Raw genomic sequence first — 8,268 nt, 5'->3', positions numbered from 1 at the left:
TTTAGTTGAAATGTATTTTACGATGTTACTAAACCTGCAGAAATATTGAAATATTTCAGAGAACTTATTCACTGTACATTTAATTTATTTTATTTATAAAAGTTATGAACTGTAGAAAGTTTTACTTGTTGGGTCAAATGCTTGTTGCTTCAAATGCTTGTTGCATTTGAAGTGCTAGTTACAAGAAAATCAAATACCTTCAATGTATAAATGCTATTAAGTTTTTAAAGGACTCTGGAGTATAAGTAAGTTTGTTTAAACAAATTTAGTCTGTTCAACTTGAAAAAAATAAATAAATAAAATTGGAAAAATAAATAAATAAATAAATGTATATATCCCATTCACTGAAAAAAAAAAAAAAAAGAAGACACTGGTGCAACCTCACCCACTGGAGACAGACTTCAAAAGTAGGAGGAACTATAATCTTTCAGCCTAGAAAAAGGAGACCCCAAACACAGTAAATTAAAATGAAAAGACAGAGAAACATGCAGATGAAGGGGCATGGTAAAAACCCACAAGACCAAATAAATGAAGAGAAAATGGGCAGTCTACCTGAAAAAGAATCCAGAGTAATGATAGTAAAGAGGATCCAAAATCTTGGAAATAAAGTGGAGCACAAATAGACTGGAGGCATGAAACAAGAAGATACAATACAGAACAATAAAATGAAACAATACAATAAAAAAGCAGACGATTATCAATATGCAACACCATAACTGAAATAAACAAAACAACCGACAAAGGATTAATCTCCAAAATATACAAGCGGCTCCTGCAGCTCAACTCCAGAAAACAAGCGGCCAATCAAACACGGGGCCAAAGGACTGAGCAGACTTTTCTCCAGAGAAGACACACAGACAGCTAACAGACACAGGAAAAGAGGCTCAACATCACTCACTATCAAAGACATGCAAATCAAAACCGCAATGAGGCAGCATCTCACAAAAGTCAGAATGGCTGCCATCAAAAAGTCTACAATCGATAAATGCTGGAGAGGGTGTGGCGTAAAGGAAACCCTCTTACACTGTTGGTGGGAATGCAAACTGGTACATCCACTATGGAGAACAGTGTGGAGATTCCTTAAAAAACTGGAAACAGAGCTGCCATATGACCAAGCAATCTGCTGCTGGGCATCCACACCAAGGAAACAAGAATTGAAAGAGATACATGTACCCCAGTGTTCATTGCAGCACTGTTTACAATAGCCAGGACATGGAAGTCACCTAGATGTCCATCGGCAGACGAATGGATAAGGAAGTTATGGTATATATACACAATGGAATGTCACTCAGCTGTAATAAGGAATGCATTTGAGTCAGTTCTAATGAGGTAGATGAAACAGGAGCCTATTACACAGAGTGAAGTAAGTCAGAAACACCAATTCTGTATATTAACATATATTTATGGAATTTAGCAAGACAGTAACAACAAGCCTATGTGTAAGGCAGCAAAAGAGAAACAGATGTAAAGAACAAACTTTTGGACTCTCTGGGAGAAGGTGAGGGCATTGAAACGTGTATGTTACCATATGTAATATAGATGACCAGTGCAAGTTCTATGCATGAAGCAGAGAATTCAAAGTGGTGCTCTGGGACAACCCAGATAGTGTGAGGAGGGAGGTGGGTAGGGAGGTCACGGTAAGGGGACACATGTGTACCCATGGCTGATTTATGTTGATATATAGCAAAAACCATCACAATGTTGTAAAGTAATTATCCTCCAACTAAAATTAATTAATTAAAAAATGCACTAGAGGGAACCAATAGCAGAAAAACTGAAGCAGAAGAATGGAAAAGTGGGCTGGAAGATAGAAAGGTGGAAATAACTGAAGTAGAGAAAAATAAAGAAAAAGAATGAAAAGAAATGAGGACAAACTCAGAGACCTCTGGGACAACATTAATGCAACAACATTTGAATTATAGGGGTCCCAGAAGAAAAAGAGTAAAAAAAAAAAAAGAGTATGAGAAAATATTTGAGGAGATTATAGTTGAAAACTCCCCTAACATGAAAAAGGAAAAAGCCACTCAAGTCCAAGAAGCCCAAAGAGTCCCATATAGGATAACCCAAACAGAAACATGCTAAGATATATGTTAATCAAACTAACAAAAAATAAACACAAGCAAAAAATATCAAAAGTAGCAAGGGAAAAGCAACAAATATCGTAAAAGGGAATCCCCACAAGGCTGATCTTTCAACAGAAACTCTTCAAGCCAAAAGGGAATGGCAGGATATATTTTAAAAGATGAAAGGACAAACCTACAGGCGAGATTACTCTACCCAGCAAGAATCTCATTCATCTTCAACAGAGAAATCAAAAGTTTTGCATATAAGCAAAAGTTAAGCAAATTCAGCACCAACAAAGCAATTTTACAACAAATGCTAAAGGAAATTCTCTAGACAGGAAACACAGGTGAAAGAAAAGACCTAAAAAAAAAAAAAAAAACAGAAAACATTAAAGTAAATGGTAATATGATCATAAATATCAATAATTACCTTAAAGGTAAATGGATTAAATACTCCGCTAAAAGACAAAGACTAGCTGAATGGATATAAAAACAAGACCAATATATGTGCTATCTACAAGAGACCCATCTCAGAACTAGAGCCACATATAGACTGAAAGTGAGGGAATGGGAAAAGATATTCCACGCAATGGAAATCAAAAGAAACTTGGAGTCATAATTCTCACAACTGATAAAATAGACTTTAAAATAAAGGCCATTACAAGAGACAAAGAAGACACGACATAATGCTCAAGGGATCAATCCAAGAAGAAGGCACAACAGATATAAATATTTGCACCCAACACAGGAGCACCTCAATACATAAGCAAATGCTAACAAGTATGAAAGGGGAAATCAACAGTAACACAATAATAGAGGGGGACATTAACACCCTACTTACATAAATGGATAGATCATCCAGACAGAAAACTGATAAGAAAACACAATCGTCAAATGACACATGGATCAGATGGGCCAAAATGATACCCACAGGACATTCCATCCAAAAACAGTAAACAACAGTTTTTCTCAAGGTCACATGGAACATTCTCCAGGATAGATCACATCTTGGATCACATCAAGGCTTGGTAAATTTAAGAAAGCTAAAACTGTATCAAGCATTTTTTTTTCTTACCACACACTACAATATTAGATATTAATTACAGGAAAAAAACTGTAAAATCACAAACATATGCAGACTAAAAATACACTTCTAAATAACAAAAGTCACTGAAGAAATCAGAGGTAATTTTAAAAATACCTAGAAACAAATGATAATAATAACATTACAACCCTAAATTTATGGGATGTAGTAAAAGCAGTTCTAATGTGGAAGTTTGTAGCAATAAAAGCCTACCTGAAGACATGAGAAAAACACCAAATAAACAACCTAAACTTACACCTAAAGCAACTAGAAAAAGAACAATAACAACAACAACAACAAAATCCAAACTGAGCAGAAGGAAAGAAATCATAAAAATCAAACCTGAAATAAAATGAAAGAGAAATGAAAGAAACAATAGCAAATATCAATAAAAACTAAAAGCTACTTCTTTGAAAAGGTTAAAAAAAAAAAAAACTTAAAAATCATTAGTCAGACTCATAAAGAAAAAGAGGGTGAAGATCTGAATCAAAAAAATTAGAAATGAAAAAGAAGTTGCAACAGACAACACAGAAAAACAAAGGACTGTAAAAGACTAATTTAAAGAGCTATAAGCCAATAAAATAGATAGCCTGGAAGAAATAAACAAATTTTTAGAGAAGCACAATCTTCCAAGACTGAACCAGGAAGAAACAAAAAATATGAATGGATCAATCACAAGCAATAAAATTGAAACTGTATTTAAAAATCTTACAAAACAAAAAAGCACAGAGCCAGATGGCTTCACAGATGAATTCTATCAAACATTTAGAGGAAAGCTAAGACCTATCTTGCTCAACTCTTCCAAAAAAAAAAAAAAATTGCAAAAGAGGGAAAACTCCCAAACTCATTCTAGGAGACCAGCAACACCTTAATACAAATAACCAGAAGTTCAGTTGAGTTCAGTCACTCAATTATGTTCAACTCGTTGCCACCCCATGGACTGCACCATGCCAGTCTTCCCTGTCCATCACCAACTCCCGGAGTTTACTCAAACTCATGTGCGTTGAGTTGGTGATGCTATCCAGCCATCTCATCCTCTGTTGTCCCCTTCTCCTGCCTTCAATCTCTCCATCATCAGAGTTTTTTCCAATGAGTCAGTTATTCCAATCATGTGGCCAAAGTTTTGGAGTTTTAGCTTCAGCATCAGTCCTTCCAGTGAAGATTTAGGACTAATTTCCTTTAGGACCTGCAAGATGGAATCTCTTTGCAGTCCAAGGGACTCTCAAGAGTCTTCTCCAACACCACAGTTCAAAGCATCAATTCTTCGGTGCTCAGCCTACTTTATAGTCCAACTCTCACATCCATACATGACTATTGGAAAAACCATAGCTTTGACGAGACGAACCTTTCTTGGCAAAGTAACATCTCTATTTTTTAATACATTATCTATGCTGGACATAGCTTGTCCTCCAAGGAGCAAGTGGCTTCTAATTTCATGGCTGCAGTCACCATCTTCAGTGATTTTAGAGGCCAAAAAAAATTAAAATCTGTCACTGTTTCCATTTTTTCCCGATCTATTTGCCATGAAGTGATGGGACTGGATGCCATGATCTTGGTTTTCTGGTTGTTGAGTTTTAAGCCAACTGTTTTACTCTCCTCTTTCAACTTCATAAAGAGGCTCTTTAGTTCTTCTTCACTTTCTACCATAAGGGTGGTGTCATCTGCATATCCAGGTTATTGATATTTCTCCCAGCAATCTTGATTCCAGCTTGTGCTTCATTCATCCCAACATTTCTCATGATGTACTCTGCATATAAGTTAAATAATCAAGGTGACAGTATACAGACTTCAGGTACTCCTTTCCCGATTTGGAGCCAGTCTGCTGTGCCATATCCAGTTCTAACTGTTGCTTTTGGACTTGCATACAGATTTCTCAGGAGGCAGGTAAGGTGGTCTGGTATTCCCATTTCTTTAAGAATTTTCCACAGTTTGCTGTGATCCACACAGTCAAAGGCTTTGGCATAGTCAATAAAGCAGAAGTAGATGTTTCTCTGGAACTCTCTTGTGTTTTAAATGGTCCAACAGATGCTTGCAATTTGATCTCTGGTTCCTCTTCTTTTTCTAAATTCAGCTTGAACATCTGGAAGTTCAAAGTTCACATACTGTTGAAGCCTGGCTTGGAGAATTTTGAGCATTAATTTTCTAGTTTGTGAGATGACTGCAACTGTGCAGTAGGTTGAGCATTCTTTGGCATTGCCTTTCTTTGGGATTGGAATGAAAACTGACCTTTTCCAGTCCTGTGGCCACTGCTGAGTTTTCCAAATTTGCTGGCATATTGAGTGCAGCCCTTTCACAGCATCATCTTTCAGGATTTGAAATAGCTCAACTGGAATTCCATCACCTCCACTAGCTTTGTTCATAATGATGCTTTCTAACACCCACTTGACTTCACATTCCAGGATGTGTGGCTCTAGGTGAGTGATCACACCATCGTGGTTATCTGACTCATTCAGATCTTTTCTTGTATAGTTCTTCTGTGTATTCTTTCCACCTTTTCTCAATATCTTCTGCTTCTATTAGGTCCATACCATTTCTGTCCTTTATCGTGCCCATCTTTGCATGAAATGTTCCCTTGGTGTCTCTAATTTTCTTGAAGAGATCTCTATTCTTTCCCATTTTTTTGTTCTCCTGTATTTCTTTGCATTGTCCACTGAGGAAGACTTTCTTACCTCTCCTTGCTATTCTTTGGAACTCTGCATTCAAATGGGTATATTTTTTCCTTTTCTCCTTTGTCTTTAGCTTCTCTTCTCTTCTCTTGTAAGGCCTTCTACTTGTAAGGTCTCCTCAGACAACCATTTTGCTTTTTTGCATTTCTTTTCCTTGGGGATGGTCTTGATCACTGTCTCCATACAATGTCATGAACCTCCGACCATAGTTCTTCAGGCACTCTGTCTATCAGATCTAGTCCCTTGAATCTATTTCTCACTTCCACTGTATAATCAAAGGATTTGGTTTAGGTCATACCTGAATGATCTAGTTATTTTCTTTACTTTCTTCGATTAAAATCTGAATTAGGCAATAAGAAGTTCATGATCTGAGCCACAGTCAGCTCCCTGTCTTGTTTTTTCTGACTGTATAAAGCTTCTCCATCTTTGGCTGCTAAAAATATAATCAATCTGATTTCATTGTTGACCATCTGGTGATGTCCATGTGTAGAGTCTTCTCTTGTGTTGTTGGAAGAGGGTGTTTGCTATGACCAGTGCATACCTTGGCAAAACTCTATTAGCCATTGCCCTGCTTCATTCCATGCTTCAAGGCCAAATTTGCCTGTTACTCCAGGTGTTTCTTGACTTCCAACTTTTGCATTCCAGTCCCTTATAATGAAAAGGACATCTTTTTTGGGTGTTAGTTCTAAAAGGTCTTGTAGGTCTTCATAGAACCGTTCAACTTTGGCTTCCTCAGCATTACTGGTTGGGGCATAGACTTGGATTACTGTGATATTGAATGGTTTCCCTTGGAAACAAACAGAGATTATTCTGTTGTTTTTGAGATTGCATCCATGTACTGCATTTTGGACTCTTTTGTTGACTATGATTCTTGCCCACAGTAGATATAATAGTCACCTGAGTTAAATTCATCCATTCCAGTCCATTTTATTTCACTGATTCCTAAAATGTTGATGCTCACTCTTGCCATCTACTGTTTGACCACTTCCAATTTGCCTTGATATATGAACCTAGCATTCCAGGTTCATATGCAATATTCCTCTTTACAGCATCAGACTTTACTTCCATCACTAGTCCATCCACAACTGGGTGTTGTTTGTGATTTGGCTCCATCTCTTCATTCTTTCTGGCGTTATTTTTCCACTGATCTCGAGTAGCATATGGCATCTACCGACCTAGGGAGTTCATCTTTCAGTGTCCTATCTTTTCGTCTTTTCATACTATTCATGGTGTTCTCAAGGCAAGAATACTGAAGTGGTTTGCCATTCCCTTCTCCAGTGGACCACATTTTGTCAGAATTCTCTACCATGGGTTTGTCTTGGGTGGCCCTACATGGCATGGCTCATAGTTTCCTTGAGTTAGACAAGGCTGTGGTCCATGTGATTAGACTGGTTAGTTTTCTGTGATTGTGGTTTTCATTCTATCTGCCCTCTGATGGAGAAGTATAAGAGGCTTTTTGAAGCTTCCTGATGGGAGAGACTGACTGAGGGGGAAACTGGGACTTGTTCTGATGGGCAGGGCCATGTTCAGTAAATCTTTCATCCAATTTTCTGTTGATGGGTGGGGCTATGTTCCCTCCTTGTTATTTGATAGTTTGAGGCCAAACTATGGTGGAGGTAATGAAAATAATGGTGACCTCCTTCAAACGGTCGCATGCACGCACTCTTACACTCAGTGCCCTTAACCCTGCAGCAGGCCACTGCTGACCTGCACCTATGCCGAGACTCGTGGACACTCACGGGCAAGTCTGGGTCAGTCTCTTGTGGGGTCACTGCTCCTTTCTCCTGGGTGCTCGTGCACACAGGGTTCTGTTTGTGCCCTCCGAGAGTCTGTTTCCCCAGCCCTGTGTGAGTTCTAGTGGCTCTGTGGTGGGGTTAATGGTGACCTCCTCTAAGAGGGCTCATGCCACACCCAGCGCCCCACCCCTGCGGCAGCCCTCCTGGCCCGCCCCCCTCGGGAAGCGCCCACACAGGGCCTGCTCGGCCTTGGGGGCTCTGGGTCCTGGTGCGCAAGGCATGTTTCAGCCTTTGAGAGTCTCTGGAGGGTGTGGGGTTCGATTCTAAACGTGATTTTGCCCCTCCTACTGTCTTGCTGGGATTTCTCTTTTGCCCTTGGATGTGGGGTACCTCCTCAAAGTCACGCCAGGGACACATAGCTGCCTCTCCAGGGCCACCAGCCACCTCTCCAGCGCTGCACAGTCACCACTCCAGCATCTACCATCTTGTTGGGGCTTCTCTGCCATTGGATGTGAAGTATCTCCTCAAAGTCACTCCAGTGCCACATAGCTGCTGTTCCAGCACCACACAGCCTCCACTCCATCACTGTAGGACTTCTTAGTCTCCATAATTGCAAATCATTCTCCCATAATAAATCTCTATCTATATATCTATCTCTCCTATTGGTTCTATTTCATTATAGAACCTCAACTAATACAAGGATAAGCCCAAATAAACTC

Source organism: Moschus berezovskii, chromosome 2 (assembly GCF_049115385.1).
Source record: "Moschus berezovskii isolate FMDL1 chromosome 2, NW_MosBer_1.0, whole genome shotgun sequence".
Lineage (NCBI taxonomy): Eukaryota > Metazoa > Chordata > Mammalia > Artiodactyla > Moschidae > Moschus > Moschus berezovskii.
Note: the sequence above shows the minus strand (reverse complement) of the source record.